Raw genomic sequence first — 25546 nt, 5'->3', positions numbered from 1 at the left:
CCCTGGCTGTTCCCTCTGCCCAGAGGCGCTGGACTCCGGGGTCCCCGCAGGGAGCCCCAGCCCAAGGCCTTTTCATCCCCGCCTCCCACCGCCCGGCCTCCGCCCCTGCACACGTGGTCTTCCGTCCACCGCGGTTTCACCTGCACGCCTCCGTCCGGGGAAGCGTGTCCTGTGTTGCCTGTCCGTGCCCGACCCCTGCGTCCTGCCAGGACTTCCTCGTGCCCGCAGGCGCCCCCGTCCTAGAGGCTGGGGGCTGGTGCAGCCAGCCTGGATTCAGCTCACGAGAGCGCAGAGCTGGGGGGACAGTGCCACCCCTGGAGTGGCACGGGCAGGTCAGCGCCCCTGGAGGTGGGGTGGGCCCTCCACACAGGGTGGCGCCTGCCCCGTCTGCAGGGAGGCCGGGTCAGGAGGGGCGGGGAGCTTGCCTGGTTCACCCACCCAGCGAGTTGGGACCACCTCCGGGGCCATGGCACACTCACAAATGCCCATGAGGACGGAGAAGAGCTGGGGAGGGGCCTGGCCACCCTGGGCCACCCTGTCCTGCGGGAGGGGGGTCCACTCGGGTAGGCAATGTGGTGCCCCGACTCCTACGGCTGGCCTGCCCAGCCTCAGCCTGGCCTTGACCCCGGAGCTCTGGCCGACCCACTGTCTCCCCTTCCCACCTGCCCTGTCTGTCCCTGACCCACGCTTGACCTGCCCTGGCCCCCACCCCCGACTCGCCCTCGACCCACCCTGGGCACTCCCTGCCTTCCCCACTCCCCCCCGCCCCACCCCGCTGTCCTGGCAGGGGCCAGGGACGGGGGTCCTGGGGTGGCCACAGGTGCTGTGGGAGGGCAGGGCCGCTGGAAAACGGGGCTCTGGGGAGTGCAGGTGGCGTGCGGGGCCGGGCGGCAGGTGGGACCCTGTCTCCGAGCTCAGCGTGTTTGCCTGGACATCCCCAGCTGGACGGGGACTCAGCAGAGCTCAGCTCCCGAGGGGGAAGGAGGCGGGAGGCAGAGGGAGTGGAGCTGGGGAGGCCTGGGGGGCACAGCACTTCCCACAAAGGGGCAGGGGTGACGGGGCCCAGGAGGGACGAGAGGGCGTCCTCCCCAGAGGAGAGGCGGGTGGGCACTGAGGGGGTAGTGGGTGGGATCCCCGCGGGTTGGGCTCCCTGGGGACGTGCAGACCCAGGCCCAGGGCGCAGGGCAGGGGGCACGGGGAGGTGGGCAGCCAATCATCACCCAGACCCACCCGCACCCCAACTCTGACGCTTGCCGGAGTGTGACCCCGTGGGCACTGCCGGGTCCCCGCGTGTGGGTCGCCGTGCCCTCGCTGCCCAGAGACAGAGGCCCCCTCGGGGTCGCACGGGGGCTCCTGGGTGCCAGAGCAGCGGTCTCGGGCCACGGGCCCCTGGATTTCAGGGATGAGTTTATGGGCCAGGAGGAGAGCGTGAATGTACAGCGTGGAGTCAGCAGGGACCAGAGGCGGCACCTCCCGTCGGCCACGGTGCTTGCCCACGGGACGCCGGGCTCGGGGGACCCAGGGGCAGACGGCTGGTGTGCATGAAGGGGGGACGGGGACGCACGCCCTCAGGACAGTCAGCGAGACCCTTGCTGGAGACCGCGTGAGACCCGCGGGAGGTGAGGGTGGGCTGTGCCGGTGTCTGGGGACGAGCGCCCCAGGCTGTGTGAACAGTGTGTGCAAAGGTCCCGAGGCCCTGAGGCCTCCCTCCTGCTGACCGCTGCTCAGAGCACACCAGCCCTGCCCCTCATTCCAGGGACGCCGGGGACCCTCCGCCTCAGGGCCTTTGCACGTGCTGCCCTCCCGCCTGGACAGTTCTCACAGGCCCGCGGCTCCCTCCCTCTCTGCCTTCAGGTCTGGGCCAGACCATCAGCTGTGTGATGCTGCGGACGACCGACCCGGACCCCGGCTCCTTTTTTTTCCGAGTCTGTGTCACCACCCTGTACCCTGCGCACTTTCCCTGGGAGCCTGCTTCTCACCCGGCTCAGCTTACTGGGGTGCCCCCTCCAGGGAGGGGGTCTTCCTCCCCTGCTGACTGTCCGGCCCTAGGACGGTGCCCGGTGCACGTAGGTGACGCATGCGTACTAGTCACTGGCCTGGGAGCTGCGGGAGGAGCTGCGGGAGGAGCTCCGGGCATGAGGGGTGTCAGCGTGGCTCTGCCCGCGGGGGCGGCTCTGGGGCTCTCTGGGCGGGACAGGCCATCTGTCCGGGGCCATGGGGGCACCCGTGTGGAGGCTGGGGGCTGGGGAGCAGGGTGTCTGCGGGGCCCTCGCTGGTTCCCACGGGGTCCCAGAGCCCCCAGCAGCGGGGAGTCGGGGCCCGGGGCACAGGGACGGGGCGGGGGTGCAGTAAACCTGAGACTCAGCGCAGACGCCAGGGCGTGCGGTCAGGCCCGGGGCCTGGGGGCTGGTCCTCTGCACGGGCTCCTGGGGCCCGAATCTAGACACCCCGCCCGCTCTCCCCGGGGGCCCCGCAGCCAGTGCAGCTGCAGGAGGGGGGTAGGGGCTCCCCGGGGCTCCCCTGCACAGCCTGTTGTCTCCATTAGAGGCTTCTTGTGCCCAAAACACAAAAGCAAAGATCCCACACGATGTAAGGTCCCCGTAATCCCACCTCCGAGAAACACGGTGCTGCTGGTGTCACAACGTGCTGTGTCTCCAGGGAACCCATCCTCCTGCGAGTGTGCGCGTGTGCGCGTGTCCCTGGCCCGGTCACCCCCCACCCTGGGCCCTCACGCTTCCTTCCAGGGGCCTCCTCCTGGAGGCCCGCCTGGCAGCATCCCCCCACCCCCCGTCCCAACGCTGCAGGGGCTGCCCCGTGGCTGGGCCCAGTCAGGGGTCTTGGGCTGCCTGCATGGCCTGGGGCTGGGCTGTGTGTGCCCATCCCCCAGGTAACCCCAAGTGGCGTTGCTGGACCGGGGGAGCCTGTCCGGGGCCTTCCACCTCGTGCTGGTCCCCCCGGCGGACCCTTCCGGACGTGCTGGAGCTGCCGCCGGGGCCAGACCGAGCCCGTGGCCATCAGGGGTGCCCCCGGGGTGAAAGCGTGGGCTGAGTTTGCTCACTGGCAGGACCTTCCGTTCGAGGGACTGACCCTGGTCGGGTACCTGCCTCGGGTCTGGCGCCCTGGCCGCCCTCTGTCCCCACCAGTGACCCTGCCTGGTGTGCCTGGCCGGGACCAGCCACAGGCTCGGAGGGGACAAGCCGCCCGGTCACTGGGGGCAGGGGGAGGGGATCCTTCCTCCCCCCACCCCCAGGCGCAGGACGGCTGCCCTGGGGTTGGGACCTGAGCAGGTGGAGAAGGGGGTGGGGTGGGTGAGGCAGCAGGAGCAGCAGATGCTAAGGCCCTGAGGCCAGGGCTCGGGGCGTATTTAGGGAAGAGGAGGCAGGCTGGCGAGGCCCTGCAGGAGGCCAGGAGTGTGCAAGCGGGGCTTTCCCCAGGGGGCCAGAAGGGTGGAGGGGTGAGGAGAGCAAGAGTGAGGCCTGCCCCCCCCCCCCATGCAGGTCAGCACCTCGGCCATGATTGGCCGTTCCAGGCGCCCTTCCAGGTCCTTCCTCCTCCCCTACCTTGTGAGAGCGGGTTCGCAGGTGAGGAAACTGAGGAGCGAGCCAGGCTGCCCCCACTCCAGCCCTCCAGGTCCCGGGCCCCGGGGGAGCGAGCTCCTTACCTGACCTCAGAACCCCAGAGCCAGCTCCCACTTGTGCCTCGGACGCTGACCTCCACCTGCCTCCTCACGCCCCCACCCCTGCACTTGTCTGTCCCCTGGGGATGGGCCCCAGGGTGAGGAGGTGCTCGGGGGTCAGAGCCACCAGCTCTCGGTGTCTCCCCATGCCATCATGTCTTGGGTGGTTGCCCTGGAGCACTGCCCCCACCCTTGGAGCACCGTCCCAGGGAGGGTGCCCCTCGGAGCCCTGTTGTGGTTCGAGTGCCCCTCTCAGCGCCCTCCTGAACCCCATCATGGGGCGGGTGCCCCTTGGAGCCCCGTCGTGGGGCCGGTGCCCTTGTGCCCTGTCCTCAGGACACAGAATTCATAAATCAAGTCATGATTCTGTATTTTTCCCCAGCAAAATGTGCCCATTTCAATAATTACAGCATTTGTGATCCACTTAGAAAACATGGTATTTTTAACGTGAACACTTAAGAAACAATCCGTTCCACACCCATCTATCCAAATGGCTCCGATTTTGAATAATTCTTTTGAAATGGAGTCTAAATATATACAAATAGATGTTTCTGAAATGTCATGTATTCTGAATATATTTGCATGGGAAGCGGCTTCTGAGGAGTGGGGTGGGGGCTGGGCAGCCTGGGGGCAGAATGAGGGTGCTGGTGGGGTCGGGGGACTGAGCGCCTGGCTGAGGGAGGACACAGAGCCGCGTGGCCCAGGAGTCCCACGTGCAGGTGTCAGCCCGGCTCCCTCCCCGGGAGCCCTTGGGCATCCTCACGGGGACCACTGGGACCAGCCCCCAAGGTCCTGGGTGCCAGCAGGGGTCCCCGCACACGGGGCAAGGGGTTGCCCTTGGGCCCACTGAGTCTGAGGCCAGCACCTGATGCCCACGTGCCCGTCACCCCCTCATCTATCAAGCCCTCCCTCCTTTCTCTTTGCTCCCTCTTTGCTCCCCGATGAGCCCTGGCTGCTGGAGACAGGTTTCCAGGACCCCGACCCCTGAGCCCTCTGGACGGCTGTAGCGCAGGGCAGCAGAGCCCGGGGTGAGGCCCCGCCTCGGGTCTAGGGCACCGAGGCCTCCAGCTGCCTGGGCCCCTCTAGTGAGCACCCACTGCATGCAGACCCCATTGGGCTGGGGCTCCCAGCCACCTGCAGCAGGGGCCTGTCCTGGAGCTCAGGGCTGAGGGGACGGCGTGGAGAGAGAGGCACAGGCTGGGTCCAGGCGGGCCTCCCCCTTCAGAGAAGCCATGAGAGCAGTTGTTGCATGAGGCTCGGTGGGAGGGGGTGACTGCCCAAGACAGCTTCCGGGGGCAGGTGGCAGGTGAAGAGCCAGCACCCGGGGCAACGCCCGGCCCTGTCCCTTGGAGGGAGAACAAGGTGCAGGACCCGTGCCCGTGCCCTGCCCACGAGGGTAGTGGGGGCCCTGCCCGCGGGCTTGAGGGCCGATGGTCATGCAGCAGCTCCATGGGCAAGTCCCCTCCATCCCTCAGTGGGTGTCTGGGCAGGCGAGGTGTGCAGCGTCACTGCGGGGCCTTGGTTGTCACTAGGTCACCGCCTGGCCCTGCCTGCCGAGCCGTGACCTTTCTGGTCCCCTAGGCCCTGCTCCGGGTGCTGGGCGGGCAGCTGGGAGGTGGCCAGAGCACCAGCCCGTCCTGACCTCCCGGCCCCGAGCTGCCCTAAACCCACGTGCCCCACTCTCGCCTGACTGGTGCCCCACGGCGCGGTTGGGGTGGGGGTGGGGTGGTTGGGACGTGGCTCCAGTCCTGTGGGCAGCCACCCCGCCAGCACCCACCTTGTGCGCAGCAAGCAGGTGCAGGGGGCGGGGCCCGGAGGGCTCAGGGCGGGGCCTGGAGGGCTGGGGCGGGGCTTGGAGAGCTGGGGGAACCACCATCCCTGGCTGCCCCCCACTGCCAGGCCTTCCCCCCCAGACTGTCCCCTGGGCATCCTCCTTGGTCTCTGACAATCGTGCTGGTCACCCCGACTTCCCTTCGTTTCCTGCACAGACTCTGGTTCTTTGAGTTTTGTTGCTTTGTGTTCTGTCCTTTGTGATGAAGATGCTGCCCCCTGCGTGGGGTCCCTACATCCTGCCGGGTCTAAGTCTGGGGCGGTAAAATGCTGCTTGGAAAGGTGTGTGTGCAGGTGTGAGCCCTTGACCTCTACTGGGGGTGCAGCGGCCGGGGGTGCATGGGGGCCTTGAAGAAAGCTCTCCCGGGTCCTGGGCTGCCCTGGGGGACCCTACTGCTGGCTACCCTGCCTCTACTCTGACCCCAGCTCTGGCTCCTCTCCGCCTCCCTCCACTGGGCCTGGAGTCCCAGAAAATTGTGGGGGTGGGAGCCTCAGGTCCTTAAGCACCCCCCCCCACCCCCGCCCCACTCCTGAGGCTGGGAGGAGCTAGGCCCTCCCCCTGACCACACCACACCCCTCCACAGGCCCGGCGCCCCTCCCCAGCTCGGCGGGCTGCCTCCCCCACCCCAGCCTGCCGCCTCACACTCCCTGTGCTGGGGGTACACCCCGTACCCTCCTTTTAGTGGAGAGAGTGGCAGCTGGGTGCGTGCCTGCTGGACTGATGGCCCCGCATCTGTCGTTCTTCAGGGTGCACACGGAGCCCGCAGAGGCCAGAGGGTGGTGGTAGGGCCCCCGGTGGGCACGGGGTGCCCTCCGCTCGGCCCTTGCCTTTCCACTCAGCTCTGCCCAGTTGGGGAAGCGGTGGCCATGGCCTCCCAGTGTCCTGGTGGGAGGAAGGGGCGGGCCGGCAGCCACGGGAGCAGGGGCCGTGGAGGGCATCCTGGAGGCGGCGGCAGTGCTAGGGGTGGGTTTCGGGGCGTGAGTGTGAGGGCGCGCCAGGCAGAAGGAGGAGCAGGGGTGCCCGGCCCTGGGGCCTGGGACGGAGGGTAGCCCTTCCCCAGCCCACATCCGTTCTGCCCTCCTGCAGGGAGCCCACCGCCTGTCCCCACCCCACTAATTGGGCCCCAGTCAAGAGCCTCATGCCGGTTAATCCCGCCATCAGCCCGGGGTCTGTCATTTAAGAGTGATTAATCGGGGCGGCTCTGGGGGCGGCGAGGACCAGTACCCAGAGCAGAAGTGTGGGGGGAAGGTAGGCAGATGCAGCCGTTGACCCCACCAGGGGCGGCGGGGCTGGGACCCCTGTTCCCTGTGGGGTCTGCTCCCTGCCCTTTCCTTCCTGCCCCCTCCCTGGGGGGGACCAACGCTGGGGCCTGGATAGTTCGGGCCCCAGAACAGCCCCGCCCAGTTCTGCGTGCTGGGGAGACGCCCTCGGCCACCTCAAGCCCTCGTGCCCCGCACGGCAGCCGCCCTGTCCCAGTGTCACCGTGAGCGTGGAGGGCGGCTGTGTTTGCCCAGTAAGGGCAAACCCCACGGCCTCACGTGGTCAGCGTGAGGTGCCCAGCACCATCCCCCCCAGGATGCAGGCCGGCAGCCATCAGGACGGGGCCCCACTGTGTCTTGGGAGCCCCCCCCATCACCGGAGGCCTCATGACGACTGCATGGGCATGGGACCTGGGTAGGGGCCTGGGGGGCTCCAGCCCCGCTCCCCGAGAGTGACCGTGGCCCCTTGCTGCTGGGCCTCGCCCTCTGTCCCCAGACCCTGGGACCCGCGGGCGTCCAGGGCGGCCAGGGCTTTGGGCAAGCCGGTGGACAGAAGTCAGCTCCGCTCTGGCAAAGGGCGCCCCGGGCTGGGCCGGACGAGGCCGAGATTCGGTGCCACCCCTGAGCTCCGTCCAGAGGCCAGCGTGCAGGCTCCCCGGGAGCCGGACGGGGCTGGAATCAGTTAATGACCACAGGCGGGGCCGCGCCCAGTGTTTCCTGTCCCCCGTCGGGAGGTGAATCCAGATCCAAGGTCAGTGCCCGGCAGGCCGGCTCCTTGTGAGGCCCTGAGGGAGAGCCCGGTCCGAGCCTGTCCCCTTGGCTAGTGGACAGACAGCCGTCCCCACGTCCACACGGCGGCCCCCCGGCACACCTGCGCCCGCGTGTCCCGTCTTCCAAAGACACTGGTCAAGGCAGACCAGCGCCCCCCCTCCGCAGGAGCTCACTAACAGGGTCACCTCCATAAAGGCCGCGCGTCCCCAAATACAGTCCCACCCCGGGCTCCTGGGGGCTGGGACTTCAGCCTATGAATCTGGGGACGCACTTCAGCCCATGTCACATTTCCTAGGTCACTGCTGCCAACACTCCCCCTCTGACCACTAGGACCGGGCAGGGCCCGCCGTGTGGGTCATGAGGGCTTGAGGTGGCCAACAGTGTCTCCCCAGCCTGGAGAACAGGGCCTCATGGGGGGCTGTTTTGGGCCCCAACCATCCACCCCCTGGCAGCCCCACTGCCTCTCGAAACAGCCCCAGTCCGGTGCTCCCAGGCTTGTGTGGCCCCGGCCCGTCCCCTCTCGGCGGCAGTGCTACTCCCTGGGAAAGCCCACGCCTCCCCGAGGAAGGCTGTCCCTGCTTTACCAGGTCCCCGCGGAGTGTGCCCTGCCCCGCCCTCTGCCCCTCCTCCTGCTGCTGGGTGCTGATGAGGGGTGGTCTGCTGCTCCTGGACAGCACCCCTCCCCCCGCCCAGGCAGGAGCGGGGCCTTTGCACGTGGCTACCCACCTGCAGGGGAGGCAGCAGGTGCAGGGGTGGGGCTGTGCCTCCTGCCGGCTGGGTCCGCTGAGCTCCCCATCAAAGGGCTGCCTCCGCCCCCACCATATGTCCTGGGTGCGCCTCTGGGGGCCCCTGGCGCCTGCCTGTCAGCGCCCCGCCCACCGCTTCCCCTTGAAGTCCGGGGAGGGAGGCCCAGCGGTGTCTTGCTGGAAGGGCAGCTCGGTGGAGGCCGAGGGTTGGTTTGGAGGGTCCCAGGGGATCGCGTGTCACCCCCCGACCCACCCCCGGTTCCTCTCCAGCTGATCCCTGCTGCTTCTTCACCCAAGCCTGGTCCCTGCGGATGCCCCTGGGCTCCCAGTTCGCTGCCGGTGTGAGGTGCAGCAGGGAAGGTAGACGTGGAAGGACGGGCCTGAGTGCAGGTCACATCTAAGGAGGCACTTGGCTGCCGTCCAGCACAAGGCCACTGTCATGGTCCAGGAGGGTGACCTGGGCCCAGGCAGGGGAGGCGTGGACGCTGCTCTGGCAGACGGTGAGTGTGAGGCCGGACTCTGTGTGGGCCGCACAGATGGGATGGCCAGGCCCTGGGGCCTCGGGGAGGTCAGCGCCATGCCCGGGCCACGCCTGAGCCCTGCTGCTGTGCTCGTAGGGTGCGTTGCCTCCCCCGGGGCGCCCGGAGCCACGCGGGGGGCTGGTGAGGAAGCATGTAGCTGGTCCTGGGCCTAAGCTTCCTTCAGGGTGTGTGCAGAGGGTCAGGCCTACTACCTGAGGGCACATCTGTGACGTCAGCTGCTCTGCAAGGGCCGGCTGCATCGCTGGGCTCCAGGTTCGAATCCGGACCCCACAGCTCACAAGCTGGCCGCCTTGGGCCGGTTACTTCACTCTCTGAGCCATCTGCCGACCAGGGCGTCGACAGGACCCACCCTGTGAGCGAAGGCTCAGGAAAGGGCAGCTGCCCTGCGGATGAGGACGCGGCTTGTGTGTGTGCACCAAGGACGCACACCAGGGTCCTTGGCCAGGCCTGGCCCGGGAGCCGCCCTGGGCGCTGAGCTGCTCCTTGGCGCAGATGCCCTTGCCCTGCTAGCAGGCCGTGGGTTCCACTGCCCTCCCACCCCCAGCTGGGAGCAACTGGAGGTGTGTTTCTCATTCACCCTGGGCCTCCCGGCCCCCCCGCCCCCTCCCGCACGCAGCTGGCGCGTGACCCATGACAACAGCTGGGGCAGGGAGACCTGAGACCCGAGCCTCAGAGCTGTAGGCACCACGTTGGAAGCCCTGGGGAGGCCACGTAACCCCTCTGGCCCGGTGTCCTGACCTAGGCCCCAGGGTAGTAATACTGCCCTTGGGGCTGGGAAGCAGAGTTATTCAGATGGTGGCTGATATATAGAAATATAGATATATTTTAGATTTTATTTATTTATTCATGAGAGAGACACAGAGAGAGGCAGAGACCCAGGCAGAGGGAGAAGCAGGCTCCCCGTGGGGAGCCCGATGTGGGACTCGATCCCGGGTCCCCGGGGTCACACCCTGAGCCAAAGGCAGACGCTCAGCCCCTGAGCCACCCAGGGGCCCCGACGGTGGCTGATCTTCAAGCTGGTGTGTGGATCCCTTCCAAAGTGGAAGGACACTGAGGCAGCGCCAGGGGTCTGAACACCCATCCACCCCCAGCAGATCCCCGATGCCACCCTACAGTGGGACGGAATCCTCACTCCAAACCTCATCGTGAGCACCCCCTCCAAAAGCCAGGTTCAGCCCCACCTACTCCAAGAAGCCTCCCGACTTCCCTCTGTCCCCGCCAATCCCCTCCCTCTCTCATGGCCTCACTGCCCCAATCCCCATAACCATTTTGAGAAAGTAGATGGTTAGAGGACGGGCGGGTGGGTGTATGTGCGCGTGGATGGGGCGTTGGCTACATGGATGGACAGATGGGCGGCTGGATGGATGGGTGGGGGGCTGGACGGGTGGATGGAGGGATGGGTGGGTGGGTAGGTGGAATAACGGATGGATAAATGAATGGGGAGCCCCAACATCCACCTGATGACCCAGATGGGCAACCCAGGGGACCCGCCCTTGACTCTCTGTTCCCCTTCCCTTGCATATTCAGTCACAGCACGTTCTGAGGATTGTCTCCTGGTCTTGGCCCTGTCTCCCCCCGATCCTCCCTCCTCGGCCCCTGGACTCCCTGCCCTTGCACGGATCAGGCTTTCCTCCTGGCCCTGTGCCTACCCACACCCCCGCATTTGCTTCCCAAGTGGCCTCCTCACTGCACTGTCTCCCTGCTTAAAATTCCTCACTGTCTCTGTGCTGTCTCGGGCGCTGCCCAAACCCCTGTACAATCGCACCCATCCCATCTGTCTCCCCTGCTTCCCCACGCCCACCCGGCTCTGGCCACTTGGTGACTGACCAGCTTATTTTCAGTCCCATTTTGTCCTAGGTTCCCCCCTGCCCCTGCCTCCCACCTCCTTGGCCTGCCCGAGGGGTCCCCACCCCACCTCCAGGGCCCAGACGAAGCCTCCTTTCTTCCAGAAGCCTCTGAACCCCCATCCACCCATGAATCCCCAGCACAGACCTATGTGTCTTCCTCTCCATGAGGTCTTGAGTGGTGGGGCCCACAACTTGTCAAACTGCTAATAACCAGAACTAGGGGCGCCTGGTGGCTCAGTCAGTTGAGCATCGGCTCTTGATTTTGGCTCTGGTCACGGTCTCGGGGTCGTGGGGTCTACTCCGTCCGCGTCTGACTCCGTGCTTGCTAGGGAGTCTGAGATTCTCCGTGTCTCTCTGCTCCTCCCCACGCTCCTGTGCTCCATCCGTCCCTCTCACTCGCTCTATCTCTCAAAAATAAGTAAATAATACTAAACAAAGAATAATAACTACAACAACATAGGAAGAGGAAGACGAGAGGACTATGGGTCTGGTGTTTGCCGGATCCCAGGCTCTGTACTTTCCAAGCTTTCGAACGTGCTCCTGAAGTCAGTGGCCTCATCCTCTACTTGCAGGAGAATCCGAGCTGCTGGTGGGGGGCGGGGGGCACCTGGGACGTCCAGGCCTCACTACCCTGGAGCTGGCCGTCCCGCTGGCCCTCCGGCGTCGCTCCCTTGTGCCTGGCTTTGGCTCTTGAGCGAGCACGTGTGCAGCTCCGGGGGAGCCCCGAGCCCCTGGCAGGCCTGCACCACGTGCCCCCGGGATGGGAGGCCGGGGTTCAGGGCACCGTGACAACCGCACTCTCTGTCTCTCAGCTCCAGAGACGCAAGATCAAGTGCCACGTCCTGTCGGCTGGAGTCACCGTCCTGCTGGTCATCATCCTCACCTACTGCCACCTCCATCCGAAAGTAATGCCCCTGACGGTGAGTGCCCCGACTGCTCTGCGCCATCTGTCCCTCCACCTTCCCTCTCATCTGTCTGTCCATCCGTCCTCTTCGTGTCAGGCCTGGGCTTGGCCCCGGCAACCCAGCAGGGGACACAGCAGGTGGGGGCCCTCTTCCTGGAGCCCACAGCCGAAGGGGAGGTCCCGACTGGCGGCTCCCCGGACAGCCAGGAGCAGAGCGTGTTGGGTGGTGCAGCGGGCAGGTGCCAGGGCCCCGGGGCAGGGAACAGGGCCGCTGGTGGGGGGTGGGGGGGTGGAGCGTGGGTGCTGAGCCCCTGCTGGGCCCCGGGCCCTGGGCAGGAGCCCGAGCAGACAGGAGCCGGACCCAGAGCCTGTGAAGCACCTGCAGTGGCCGAGCGGAGCTGCCGCGTGCGGAGCCCGTGTCTGGGTTCTCCAAGCTGTGGAGCAAAGGGACCTCAAACTTAGTGGCTGAAAACAGCAATCAACCTGGATTATCTCAGCCTCTGCGGGCCAGGAATTAGGAAGGGGCTCAGCTGGTTCTTCGGCTCAGCCCTCGTGTGGGTGCAGGCAGTGGGGCCGGGGCCGCACCACCCGAGGGCCTGACGGGGCCAGGGGAGCCAGCTGGAATCCGGCTGCCCCACAGAGGCCCGCAGGGCAAGGGGTCCCCGAGAGCCGGGCGCACCACACCTGGTCGCTCCTGCAGCATCCTACCACTGCCTCCGGGCCAGCCGCGGCGTGAGGGACCCCCTTGCAGGGCGTGACCCGGGGTAGGAGGACCTAGGGGCCCCCGGGAGGTGGCTTCGGCCCCGGAGCGCTGCAGGGAGGGGTGTGTGGTGTGCGGACCGGACCAGCTCCCAGCCCTGTGCTGGGAGACCACAGGGCTGGGCAAGGGTCTCGGGGAGGGGCAAGCAGGCCCTGGGTGTTCCGTGCTCACTGTTCCCTGTGGTCCCCACCACGGCCCGTGACGGCCTCTGTGAGGGCAGCAGGTGAGCGCGGGCTGTAGGAGGCTCCATGGAGTCACCTAGTCCAGAGCCCTCGGGCTCCTCCATCCAGACTTGTCTGGGAAGTACTGCTTTCTGGACAAGAGCCACCCCAACCAGGCTGAGCCCCAAAGTGGGGGGTGCAGAGCCCTGGCAGCCCTGAGCCCTGTCCTTGGTGGCCAGCCTCTCCTTGGGTCACACTGTCCCTAAGGCTGGGCTGGGAGGTCACAGGGGGTGGGGGTGCTGAAGGGAGACACGTAGGCCGTCAGCCTGCAGCGTGTGCACCCTGCGTATCCATCACCTTGATGGTGCTCCCGGCACCCCGAGGGGGGCAGGTCCCACCCTGGCAGCGCCCCGTGCACCAACCCCACCCCGCTCGGCGTATCCATCGCTCCCCTCGCATCAGGCGGGACACACGGAAACCCCAGGTGGCCTGGCTTCACCGGGGTCCGTGCAGGTTCTGCATGGGGTCAGGGCTTGGATTCCTGGGTGGTGGGACGGCAGGCAGGGTCTGCTCTCCAGGTGAGGGTGGCAACTTGTCCCAAGTGGCAGGCCAGGTGGCGGGGCGGCAGGGGCACGGGCCTCTGAGCCCTGGGAAGGGCCGGGCCCCAGGCAGCTTCCCTGCCCGCCCTCGGGGCTGCCCCGATGGGACTGACCTTCATCCTCCGGGGCCCTTCTGGAGCCAGTGCTTCCTGCCCCCCACCCCGGTGGCCCCCAGCTGGGGCTCAGGAGCAGGGACAGAGGAGGCCTGGCAGGGCAGCACGACAGAGGGGGCCTGGGGCCACCATGAGGTCTGGAGTCATGACCCTCATCTGTGTGGGGGAGTCTGCAGGGGCCACGCAGATGCGCCCAGAAGGAGGAAGGGGGCTCTGGGGCCAGCACGTGGGTCCCCGTGGTCTGGAGGACAGGGAGGGGCTGTAAGGGCCGGACCCTCCCCTTGCTCCTCCTCCGGGGCCGGGGTCTCTATGTCCCCCAGCAGCCCCTCTCTCGTCCTCCACATTTCCCAAGTCACCCCACGGCTGTGCACCCCAGGCCCTTCCCTGCGCCAGAGGGAGCCAAGGGCGGTGGCAGGCACCACGCAGGGAACATCCCCTCTGGCGCGCCCACCAGGCCGGTGGAGAGGCCCGGCACCCCACACGCTGCCTGCCTGTCGCAGCCGTCTGGGGACGGGGTCCCCCTGGGGACCTGGAGGCCGCCCTCGGCCCAGGCCCCAGAGAGACGGGGCTAGGGGGCTGCCCTCTTTCCCTCTCTGCCAAGCTGCTCTGAGGACAAAGGCAGCTAAATATAAACAGCAGTTTGAGGAAGGAAGAGGCTTGATTCAAATGCAGGGGGGATTATTTCCGCAGAGAAAAGCAGCCTCTGAGGGAGGAGCTCCTTCCCGGACTTGGAAGAAGCCGGTGACAGAGACAGCCAGGTGCATGTGGCCATTTCTGGGTGCCGGGTGAGACCGTGCCATTTGGCAGTTCCAAGCAGGCAAAGGAGCCCCTGGGTCGCGCCCACTCTCTGGGCCACCTCCGTGCACCATCACCCACCCCCGTGGCTGTGACCACCCCCACCCCCCAGGGGCTCAGCTATTCCCCCATTACAGGGGGCTTGCAAGTCTGCCTCCCACCTGGTCAGGATGTGGTGCTCACTCGCCTGCACAAGCCCGGTGCCAGGAGTCTCCCCTGTGGGGAAGGACTGTGTGTGGCCAGCCTCAGTCCCCCAGACTCCCTGGACTCAGTTTACAGCAAGCATGAAGGCTAGTCTGGGACTGAGTCAGGGCTCAGAGTGTGACAAGGTGCAGGGCTCAGTGTGTGACCAGGATCAGGGCTCAGAGTGTGACGGGGTCAGGGCTCAGAGTGTGACCAGGGTCAGGGCTCAGGTTGTGACCAGGGTCAGGGCTCAGAGTGTGACCAGGGTCAGGGCTCAGGGTGTGACCAGGGTCAGGGCTCAGAGTGTGACCAGGGTCAGGGCTCAGGGTGTGACCAGGGTCAGGGCTCAGAGTGTGACCAGGGTCAGGGCTCAGGGTGTGACCAGGGTCAGGGCTCAGGGTGTGACCAGGGTCAGGGCTCAGAGTGTGACCAGGATCAGGGCTCAGGGTGTGCCCAGGGTCAGGGCTCAGGGTGTGACCAGGATCAGGGCTCAGGGCGTGACCAGGGTTGGGCTCAGGGTGTGACCATGATCAGGGCTCAGGGTGTGACCAGCATCAGGGCTTAGAGTGTGACCAGGGTCAGGGCTCAGGGTGTGACCAGGGTCAGGGCTCAACATGTGACCAAGAACAGGGTTCAGCGTGTAGACAGTCTGTGGTCAGGGTCAGGCTTCGGGAGCCCTGGCCGGCACGGAGGACAATACAGTGGCAGGAGCCAGCATGCCCACCCTGTGTCGCGGTCGGCTCAGCATGTTGGGCTCAGAAGCTGAAGTTACGGTAACTCGTGTCCCCAGCTCTGCCCACAGCACCGCGGTGTCCGGAGGTGGACGCAGAGCCCAGCTGAGACTCCTTAGGGTCCAGGGGGCAGAGGGCGAGGGCCTGTGGCCCTCGCTCCCGGGGTGTGGCTGGCACACCGCTGTCTAGATGGTGGCTGTGGAGCTTTGGAGAAGCAAGGGAGTCCTTGGGGCCAACCCCACCCCCCATTGTCCTTCTGGGTCGACCCAGGACCTTCTCCATGTCGGACTCCGGTCACTGTGGACTGTTCGTAGGTCCCTGTGTGGTCAGCAGGCCACCGCAGCCACGAAGCAGGGCTGGGCGGGTGAAGGGGGGGCCCGGAGCGCTGGCGGGTGCCTGTGCTGGGTCCTGGGCTCCCTGCTGGCCCACAGGCTGGGCTCCAAGGGATGGAAGATTATGGAACCGAATCCAGGCAACAATCAATGAAGTGTTTTTCATGCGCACAGAAATTGAAGGGGCTAAATAGAGGCTTCTAGCAAATCGTATTTGTAATGTTTTCCAAAAGCCGTGGAGTACGGAGCTGAAGGCATTGATTTCCATGTGGGACGTGCACGGGGGTGCAGAGGATTTTGTGTCCACGCTTGTCTGCAGTGCACACACACACGTGTGTGTTTTCACGTGTGCCTGTGTGTGTGGTCGGCGAGGACCCGTGACTGTCCGCTCCCCCTCCCAGAGGCTGGAATGTGACTAAGGGACCTGAGTGCATCACCCTGGGAGGGGGGACAGCTGTGTCTCCATGTCCGCCTTCTGCAACCGGAGCGCGGGTCGGAGCCTCGCGGGGCCGCCTCACCGCGTCCTCTCCACAGCCCCGGCCAGATGCCACTGTGTACCCATTTTTCAGACGGGGGCACTGACGTGGCCGGATGACGGGCCGTCCTGGGCAGGGGGCAGCACGGGGGATGATCCTTCCGGAGCTGGGACTGCTAGGGAAAGCCCTGCAGAGGTTAGGTGGCCGCCCCGTCACAGCCGGGAGCGCCAGAGCCAGGTTTCCCACTCGGTCTGTGTGACCCTGTCGTCCGACGGTCCGGCGTGTCCCCGGGGCCCGCGGATGCTTCCGTGGTGCCCATTACCCGAACGGTGGCACCTTCTGTCCCCAAAGTTCAGGGAAGGAGTCAGACGACCTGTCTGTGCTGAGCTGGTCGGTCGGAGGCCTGGGAGTCGGGTCACGGGGGCCTGGTGGCTTTGGGCCGCCCCGCTAGCCTCGCCCCAGCTGCAAGCAGGCCTGCGGGGTCCTGGGGCTCCTTGGGGTTTACCCTGGGAGCGTCTCCTCTGGGGCCTCCACCCGCCTCGCAGCTCCTGGTCAGAGGGCAGGTGCCACAGACCAGTGAGCAGGCCTGAGCTCTGCCTCAGTTTCCTCATCTGTATGCCGGGGTCACACCTTCCGGGGACCCCTGTGGGCATCAGAGACGATGCCTGCTGGGCTCCTGCTGGGGGGGCGGCTGCCCTCAATGACACTGCTATGTCGCTGTCCCCATCGGCACTGGCAGCGTTAATGGTGTGACCACGTGCCCGCTCTGGTTTATGGAGATGAGACGCAGCTGGCCTCACTCCGCCGCGCCCATGCGGCCCTCCAGCCAGCAGGGCCATGTCTCGTCCTCCCTGCTGCCCAGGCAGGGCACATGGGCACAGCTCAGAGCAGCCCAGACGTCGGGGATGTGTCCCTGTGATTCAGCAAATCCCCCAGCGCCTCCGCGTCAGCCAGCTGCTCCTGTGGTCTGATCCGGCACCGCCCCGAGCAGCTCAGAGCCTCGGGGACGGAGGCCTGTGAGGTGCCCAACGGCCAGGAGCAGAGTGGAAGCCATCAGAGGGGCGGCTCTGCCCGGAGGCCTTCCTGGAGGAGGTGGCTCGTGAAAGCCGAGTATTGAGAAGTGAGTACAGGCTCCTCTGTCAGGCAAGGAGGAGGGGAGTCCAGGCCCAGGGCCCAGCCCTGGCAAAGTGTGCACGCGCAGGGGGTGGCGCCCCGGGCACGAGCTGGCTGGGGCCGACTGTGTAGGGCCCTGAGTAGGAGACGAGTGGTGGGCGAACAGGCCTGAGAGGCTGGAGGTGTCCGGGGCCGCTTGTTCGGAGCAGTTGTTCCCTAGCGGGCCCGAGGGAGCCATAGCAGTCCCCAGACGCCCACCGTTGCTGGGCACTGGCACAGTGGCTGGGCGCATGGCCACACGGGGAGGGCCGGACCCAAGCAGCCCCGGGAGAAAGGTGGAAAAGGCAGCAGGTGCGTGGGTGGCACGGGAGGCGCTGATGGACAGGACGGAGAGGGGGTGGCACCGACACTGTCGCATCTTACCAGGTCCAGCCCGGGATCGGCGGCCGCAACAGCTGTCCCGTGGTGCCCGGGTGGCGCGGTGGGACGGTGGGACGGTGGGACACAGCTGGGCCCCCCGCTGTCCGCTTGGCCATCTTCCCCCGCAGGTGGGGGCTGCACCCAAGGGGGGAGCTGGGGCAGAGGATGGGCTGGTCTGGGGCTGGGGGCGGGGCTGGGGCTGGTGTGGGGGGGGCGGGCGGGGCTAGGGCTGGTGGGGGCGGGGCCGGCCTGGAACTGGGGCTGGTGGGCGTGGCTGGGACTAGAGGTGGGGCGGGGCGGTGGGCGGGGCTGGGACTAGAGGTGGGGCGGGGCGGTGGGCGTGGCTGGGACTAGAACAGGGGTTGGGCGGTGGGCGGGGCTGGGACTAGAGCTGGGGGCGGGGCTGGGACTAGAGGTGGGGCGGGGCGGTGGGCGGGGCGGGGGCTGGTGGGCGTGGCTGGGACTAGAACTGGGGTTGGGCGGTGGGCGGGGCGGGGGCTGGTGGGCGGGGCTGGCGTCGCGGCCCAGGGCGGAACCCTCTAGCGGCCTTCTAAGCTTGTGGCCGCGGGTAGGTGGTGCGTGGAGCCCCGGTTCCGTCCTCAGTGGGCTCGGGACGCTAAGACCTTGCCGTGCGGTGAGGCCTGGGTGCCTGGTCCTCCCGCTCCCCCCCATCTTGCTCTTGGCCTTCAGCTTTCCTCTCTGTAGTTGGCCCTACGTACCCATCTCAGACTGTGAGCAGTCCCCAGACTGGCCACTGAGCTGCCCGCACCTTGTACCCCCCAGAAACAGGGGTTTGAGTTCTGCTGATCCCTAAAAGCCAAGCCTGGATGACATCCCCCCGATCTGAGCCTGCAGGCCTGTGTCCCTGTGGCAGGGAGGGACGCACGAGGCCTGTGGGCCACTCTGCCCCACTCCTGGACAGAGGGTCGGTGCATCTCCCTGTCCCTGGAGCAGCCCCCTGCCACTGCCACCTCTCTCTGCCCCACCTCCCTCCATCCCCCAGCTCCTGTCGGCCTCAGATTTGGTGCCTAGGACTCCTGGCTCTGGGCCAATGCCCATCCAAGGGGCCGTGCTGTCCCTGCAGGGGGCCGTCCCAGGGCTCTGGGCCCTCAGTGACTGGGGGGACGGGAGCCGGGGGCTTGTAGCCATATCTGATGGATGTTGGCTGAAGCTCTGAGGGCCTCATCCAGACCAGGAAGGTTAGGACCTAGCCTGACCCCCATGTCCCCCTCAGCCTTGGGGAGGATTCAGGGTCAGCCCTCCTGGCCATGCCAGCATTATTGTCCCTTACCCACTGGGGGGCAGGAGGCACGGGCTTGCACCCCCCCACCCCCGCCAGGACCCTCTGCTCTTCCCCAGGGATCACACAGCAGATGAGTGAGGGAGGAGCCCTGGAACTTCCCTGGGGAAGTGTGAGCCCCCTGCCCATGGCAGGGCACGGGGACACCCCACTTGAGGAAAGACCTTGTCTGTGAAGGTGGGACAACCCAGAGCTGGAGTCCCCACGCTGCTCTCCCCACCTAAGCCACTGAACTCGGTGGCACGTCCGTGTCGGGTGGGACAGTCCCTCCCCCAAGGCTGGGCTGTAACGACAGGACGGGCCTGACCGTGGCCTCCAACACCAAGCAGAGGATGGGGCTCTGCCTTCAAGGGCCCCTTTAGATGCGGGGTTCAGGCCTCACCACCAGGAGGATGCGAGGAATGGGGCATCCCCAGCCAATGCCAACAGAAGAGGGTTTACTGAAGAGCGGGATGCTCTGGCGGGACCCGGCCGGAACCCCTGGGGCCAAGTCTGCCAGCCCTGGTGTGCGTGGGACGCCCCTCCCCTTCTGCTGTCTCCCTGCTGCTCAAAGCAAGCAGTTTTGCTTCCGGGTGTGTCTCAGTAATTGCAATAATAAATTGAATAATTAAGCTAAATCCACAGATGAAGATTAAATATTAATTTCTAATAAGCTGTTTGGAGAGTGTCACCGGCAAGGAGCAGCAGAGTACCTACGGCCCCAGGTGTCCCCCTGCCAGGCCCCCAGGCCCCTCCCTCCCAGGGCAGGGTTGACCCACACCAGCCTCGGTGCAGGACGATAGGGCTGGCGTGGCAGCCGTGGGAGGTGGTGTCATACCCTGGTCATACTGTCTGGAGGCCAGCAGGCCCCGAGGCTGGCATCAGGCGCGTCAACAGGAGGAGGGTGCCAGCGGGATCTGGGCCTCCATCTCCTGGCAGCTGAGGTCCCCATCATCACGGGATGGTAGCCAGCGCCATTTGGCAGAGTGGTTTGTGGATGAGAAAATGACACATCTGAAGGACATTGACAGCGACCTGAGAGGTGGGGATGGTCCCCCTCAGGACTTGGGGAGCCAGGCCAGGGCTCTGTGTGGCACCTGTGCTCCAAGAAGCCTCTCAGTCACCAGGGTGCAGCCAGGGGAGCTCACGGGGTAGTCTGGCCCCAGTCAATCAAAAGGCAGTGCTCCAGGGAGGGCACTGAGTGTGACCTGGCCACACTCTGAGCCCCGATCTTGGTCACAGCCTGAGCCCTGACCCTGGTCACGTGATCATATGGTAAAGGTGATCCTGAACCTGACCCTCCTTTTAAGAAATGAGACAGCACAGGCCATGAAAATTATGTTTGGTTGCAGCAAAGCGTTGCTGGTGGTGGAGAAGGCAGGCAAGGTCAGGGTCACGTTTCAGGAGGTGGTGAATGCAGGTGAAGAGTCTCGTCTCAGTCCAGTGTCAGTGGGGCCCTGGGAGTGTTGGGAGCCGGGCATGAGCGTGGGGCGTGTGGACCTGCTGGTCCCGTGACAGTGGCCCCCGTGGAGAGACTGGCACCGAGGGGAGGGGCCTGCTGGAAGGGGAGGCGCCGCGTGCCCAGGCACAGAGAGGGCTGGGTCCCCGGGATGGCCTGTGCTGGAAGCAGGCTCTGCGTTCGCGGTCACGGCTGGCCACCCTGGACCCCTGCCTCAGGCTCGATTCCACGAGGCCATTTGGCCTTCACCTGGGCCCAGCAGGCTGGCCGCCGTCACGCGGCCCCGGGGCTCAGTGACCGCTCCCTGACCCTGGGCGCGAGGTCGTGTGGTCGGGGCCAAGCAGCAGTGGGTACTGAGAGGCTCCAGGCAGAGCCTGCCCCAGGGACACCCCTGCCGTAGACCCCGGATTGGCCAAAATCAGGAGAAAGCCCAGTTAACTGTGAACAAATGATCTAGTGTGAGTACGTCCTGCGCGGTGCTTGGGACAGTCCGGCGCTGCTCCCGCCAGGTTGAGGCGGTGGCTGCGATGCCTGGCGACACTGGGCTGCCCCACCTGCCCCCAGGGCTCTCCTGGCAGTTGGTGTCCCAGGTACGTCACGAGGGGCGCGCTCCTCAGAGGCCCCTCCAGCTGGGGTGGGCTTGACGGGAGCCCAAGGCTTGAGCTGAGGGGCCAGGGCGCAGGGCTGAGGCGTGGCGGGGTGGGGGCAGGGTTCTGAGCTGAACTCCTCCCCCCGCTTCCTCTGTCCTGGAGGGTCCCGGCAAGTCAGAGCGTGGGTTCACCTGGGTCCCAGCGCCCCCTGCAGGGTGGCCCCCCCCCCCCCGCCTCCCCCCTCCCCGCAGTCCTCTTTTTAGGAAAAATGAGAAAATTCAGGTGGAGGCCGGGCCCTCAGAGGATGCCAGCTGAGTGCTGTGTGTCGAACCCACTGGGGGCAGGGGTGGCCCCGGCCTGCCCTGGCGTCACCTGGGCCGGGAGCGAAGCTGGGCCTACAGGTTGGAGCCCAGAGCGCTGTGGGGCCCGGGGCCCAGGCGCCAGCAGGCAGAGCAAGGGTGTGGCCGCCGTGCGGGCCACCAGCCTGTGCGTGATCTGCCCCTGCGCGCCACCGGGCCAGAGAGCCTGGGGCCAGCTCCAGAGCTGGGACCACGCAGCCGGGCCCACACAGCCGGGCCACAGCTGAGGTGGGAGCTGGGCCCGGGCTTTCAGCCCTGCTGGGTCCACGGGCCCTGTGGGAGAAGCCACACTTCCCTTTGCTCGAAGGGCCTCCCCTCCCAAACCTTCCCGGAGGCCCGAGGCCGGGAGGGGAGGGGCGGGGCGGGGAGGGCCTGACTTGGTAGACATGGGGTCCCTGGGGCTCCCCCCACCCCTGGTGTGCACAGAAGTTCCCTGGCAGTGAAAGGGTGGACCGGGGAGGGCGGGAGGGCAGGCCCACGGGCCCAGGAGACCCAGGCTGGGGTCTGGGCAGCTGCTGGCCTCTCACGGCTTGTGTTCGCATCTGTGAACTGGAGACCGGTCACCCTGGCGAACCAGAAGCTGGCAGGTGCCCACGGGGGAGGGGGAGAGAGCAGGGGGGAGCCCGAGCGCCCCCCGCCCCTGCCGCCCCCGTAGCAGCCAGGCCACCTCCCTAGGGCCCGCCTGGGCCTCCCCCTGCCCAGCTGGCAGCTGATGGGACTGTTGTTCTGCAGGTTGATGCTCGGACCCAGGAGAGTGTCCCACCCGCTGCCTCCCACCAGTGCGCTGGCCCCGCCACAGCGACATCCGTGTCCTGTCCCAATAAACTGCCCCCCTCAGTTCGTCACGGTGCCGTTCTCCATCCATCGGGTTGGGGGCACCTTTCCAGCTCTGGGGCCCTGGAGATGGAGCCTGAGCCCTAACGGGGAGAGGCTGGGGCAGGGGTGTGTGAGTGTGTGAGGGTGAGTGTGTGGGTGTGAGGGTGCACGCGTGTCTGAGCGTGTGTGCCGGGTGGTTTGGGCACACGGGTGGGGTGGTCCAGGGCTGCCCCTCCCTCCAGCGCTGCCCCTCCCGAGGGGCTGCCCATTGCAGCCTTGCCCCCCCAACAGGCCCCGGGCCTTCCTCCCTGAGGACCCGGCACCAGTCGTCCCAGGACCTGTGCCCCCTCTAGAAGCAGTGCCTGGGGCGCGGGGTCGGGGGGATGCAGCTCTGATGTCCCCACTGCCCCTGAGAGATGGAAGCTTCTCTGTCTCCTGGCTCCCAGCCGAGAGATGGGGCGTGGAGATGGGGTCAGGGCGTGGGGGAGGCACCCCTAATAGGAGGGGCCTGACCCCTGTGGAAAGGAGGTGACAAGCAGCAGCTCCTCTCACAGTGGGGAGTGGGTGCAGGGCGGGCAGGGACAGGCAGACGGAGGGCCCCAGGACCCAGCGCTGGGTCGGCCACACCCTCCCCCTGCAGAGCTCAGGGCCCCGTGGGGTGAGGAGCAGCTGCCTACAGGATGCCCAGGGTGGGGGGAGCTCACCTGGGAGGTCCTTGCCCTTCTGGAAAGGCTGCAGGATGCTGCGGGTGCTCAGGGGTCCCCTCCTCCACCCCTCCCCCGCCCCTCCCCCGCCCCCCCCCCCTGCTCTGTCCCCCTCCCCTTTGTTCTGCCCCCTGCCCCCCCACTCCTTCCCCAGCCCCAGTCCTCAACCCACGAGGGTCTAAAGCCTCCAGGATCCAGACCCCTTTGTTCTGAAGCCTGCTTCAGGGTCTCTGATTCTGGGAAGCTCTGCATTTCTCAGCTCCTTCTCCTCCCGGGGCCTGAGAAACGCAACAGCCACTGAGGTGTGGGCGGCAGCGGGGACAGATGGGAGGGGACAGACCCCCCCCCCCCCGCCAGAATGGCGGCCGGCCACCTCCTCAGCTCTGCGCAGTGGCCGCGGGCCCCAGGGGTGTCGGGAGGAGGTGTCAGGAGCAAATTGAATTTTACACCTCCAGCTGCAGGTGTGAGGCGCTTGGTCATGGGGGCGGCGGTGCGGCCACGGCGCCAGGGTCTGTGCCCACAGGCCGGCGGTTGCAGGCTGCGCCCAGGATGCCCCCGGCAGGGAAAGCCCTGGGTTTGGAGCTGGAGGGGCCAGGGCATCACTGGTCCAGACCCTCCCACCCTGCTAGGAGTGGTGAACGGTACCAGCTGGGAGGCTGCACATTGAGGTCCCTGGGTGGGGGGTTGGCCCCAGTTTCCAGGTGAGGACAGGCTTGCTCGCTGGGTCTCCCTCTTGGCTGCGTGGCCTTGGAGAATGTGGGCGGAGGGCTGGCCACACTCCTGTGGGATGCACAGGGCTCAGGTCGCCCCTGCAGCTTGGTCAGCACTTCCGGGGGGCCCTGGGGGCAGCAGGTGTGCTGGGGTGAGGAGTTCAGGTGGGCGGCCCAGGAAGAGGGTGCTGACGCGGCTGCCACCAGCTGGCCGGGCTGGAGCCTCCCGCTCAGGAGCGAGGTGTCGGGGTGACCTTCGGCCCCCACTGTCTGGAGCGACGGGGACCATGTGGGCAGAGCCAGGCACAGCCAGGCCCCCCCAGGGGCAGGTCCGCCAGCAGGTGCTCAGCCAGCACGGCTCCGCGGGGACCCGTGAGCACAGCAGCGCCCCGGCCCCCGAGGGGGCCGCGTGGGAGGGGTTCCGCGGCTCAGGCTGTGCACCACCAACAGGTCTGACTCCACCGGCCTTTCCGCTGACGTGGGACCCGGGCCGACAGGCAGACAGCCGCGGATGAAGCCGGAACACCCTCCCTGTCCCGCAGGGGTGTGTCCGCGGCCCAGCGTCTGCTGGGGGGGGGGGGCGCTGAGTAGGAAACTGGTCCCCCACGGGGCCGTGGGGGGCTGGGGAGCACGGGGAGGGGCTCGGGAAGGAAGCCACTCCGCCGGTTCCTCCTACCTCGCTGCCCAAGGTAGTAGGAAGCATCCCCCGCCTGCCCGAGTCGAACAGGGACCAAACCTGCAGGTTGGCGGGTCTGGAGGGACGGGGCTGGATCACCCGAAGTGGGTGCTGGCCGTTGGGGACACCCTCCCGGGGCTCCTCACGGCGTGGCAGCCAGCCTGGGCAGGTGTCCCCAGGAGGAGGGCCGAAACCGCCTCCTTCTCCACGACCCCGTGTCAGGAATCATGCGGCATCCCCTTCATGGGGCTCCCGGGCTGTCTGGTCCAACGGGAGGGCAAGGAGATGGCCCTCTGCTGGGGGGGTCAAGGTGACACGTTCCCTCTGTGTCAGCCCCAGCCGTCTGGAAGCTCCCCCTCAGTGCTGTGACTCCAGCCTAAGTCCCGAGGGCCTCGGGGTGCAGGGGTCCTGCCTGAAGGGGGCTGCGGAGTCTCCACCAGCGGCCACACTAACACTAGCCGCTCCGGGCTCGTCTGGGCTCCATACGCCTCTGCCTTGCCCCTGGCGGTCAGGGCCGGTCACCTGGCCACGGATCACATGCCCCTGCCCCGACGGCCCTGGACAGGTGGCCGTCTCAGTCCCCACTGCAGCAGAGCCAGGGCCGCAACCACCAGCAGGAACAGTACCCCCGTGGGCACGAACACGGGCAGTGCCCCTGGAGAAGTTGTGCTGTGGCGGAGAGTGCAAGGGTGAGGGCGCCACCTCCATGTGCCCTGACGCGGGAGAAGGAGCTCCAGCGCACAACCATCCTGCGCCATGGCACTCGCCCTGACGCCCGGGGTGCCTGCCGGGCCTCCGTGTGCTCAAGGCTGGTGGCTTAGGTGATGGGGAGACTGGGGGATCCCGGGAGCATCAGGCATTACTTTGCTTTTTAGGCTTTGGAAAGGGTTTCTTGGTTGGAACCTAAAGAAGTTTCCAGAGTCTTGGGCACAGAAGTTGAAGCGGTCACTTGTCCTCACTAGCTCAGAAGACCTCCATCAGTCTCTTTCAACTGTTGGGGCATCTGTCCAGCACCCATCTATCCATCCATCTGCCTGTCTACTCGCTCACCCAACCATCCCCCGTCCGTCCATCCATCCATCCATCCATCCATCCATCTATCCATCCATCCATCCCACTCCCCCACCCACCTATCCATACCCCACCTGTCCATGAGTCCCTCCCTCATCCATCCATTCCATTCCCCCACTCACCTATCCATCCATCCATCCATCCATCCATCCATCCATCCATCCATCCCACTCCCCCACTCACCCATCCATCCATCCATCCCACTCCCCCATCCACCTGTCTGTACCCCATCCAGCCATGTACCCCTCCACCATCCTTCCATCCCATCCCCCCATTGACCCATCCCCCATCCCACTCCTCCACCCACCTACCCATCCATCCATCCATCCATCCACCCGACTCCCCCACTCACCCATCCATCCACCCCATTTCCCCACCCACCTATCCATCCATCCCACTCACCCACCCACCTATCCATACCCCATCTGTCCATGAGTCCCTCCCTCCCTCATCCATCCATCCCATTCCCCCACTCACCTATCCATCCATCCATCCATCCATCCATCCATCCATCCATCCATCCACCCGACTCCCCCACTCATCCATCCATCCATCCATCCATCCATCCATCCATCCATCCCACTCCCCCATCCACCTGTCTATACCCCATCCGGCCATGTACC

The 25546-nt window shown here is 66.6% G+C and overlaps 1 long non-coding RNA gene across 1 annotated transcript; it reads left to right on the top strand.

Moving 5' to 3' along the window:
- Positions 1–8449: 8449 nt before the first annotated feature.
- On the top strand, positions 8450–21697 carry LOC119876930. Its single transcript, XR_005368847.1, has 3 exons — positions 8450–8783; positions 11485–11592; positions 21679–21697. It is a non-coding gene; the product is annotated as an uncharacterized LOC119876930 (long non-coding RNA).
- The last annotated feature ends 3849 nt before the right edge of the window (positions 21698–25546 follow it).

The sequence above is a fragment of the Canis lupus genome, chromosome 13 (genome assembly GCF_011100685.1).
Source record: "Canis lupus familiaris isolate Mischka breed German Shepherd chromosome 13, alternate assembly UU_Cfam_GSD_1.0, whole genome shotgun sequence".
In the NCBI taxonomy this organism is placed as follows: Eukaryota; Metazoa; Chordata; class Mammalia; order Carnivora; family Canidae; genus Canis; species Canis lupus.
This window is presented reverse-complemented; position numbering and strand designations above follow the sequence as displayed.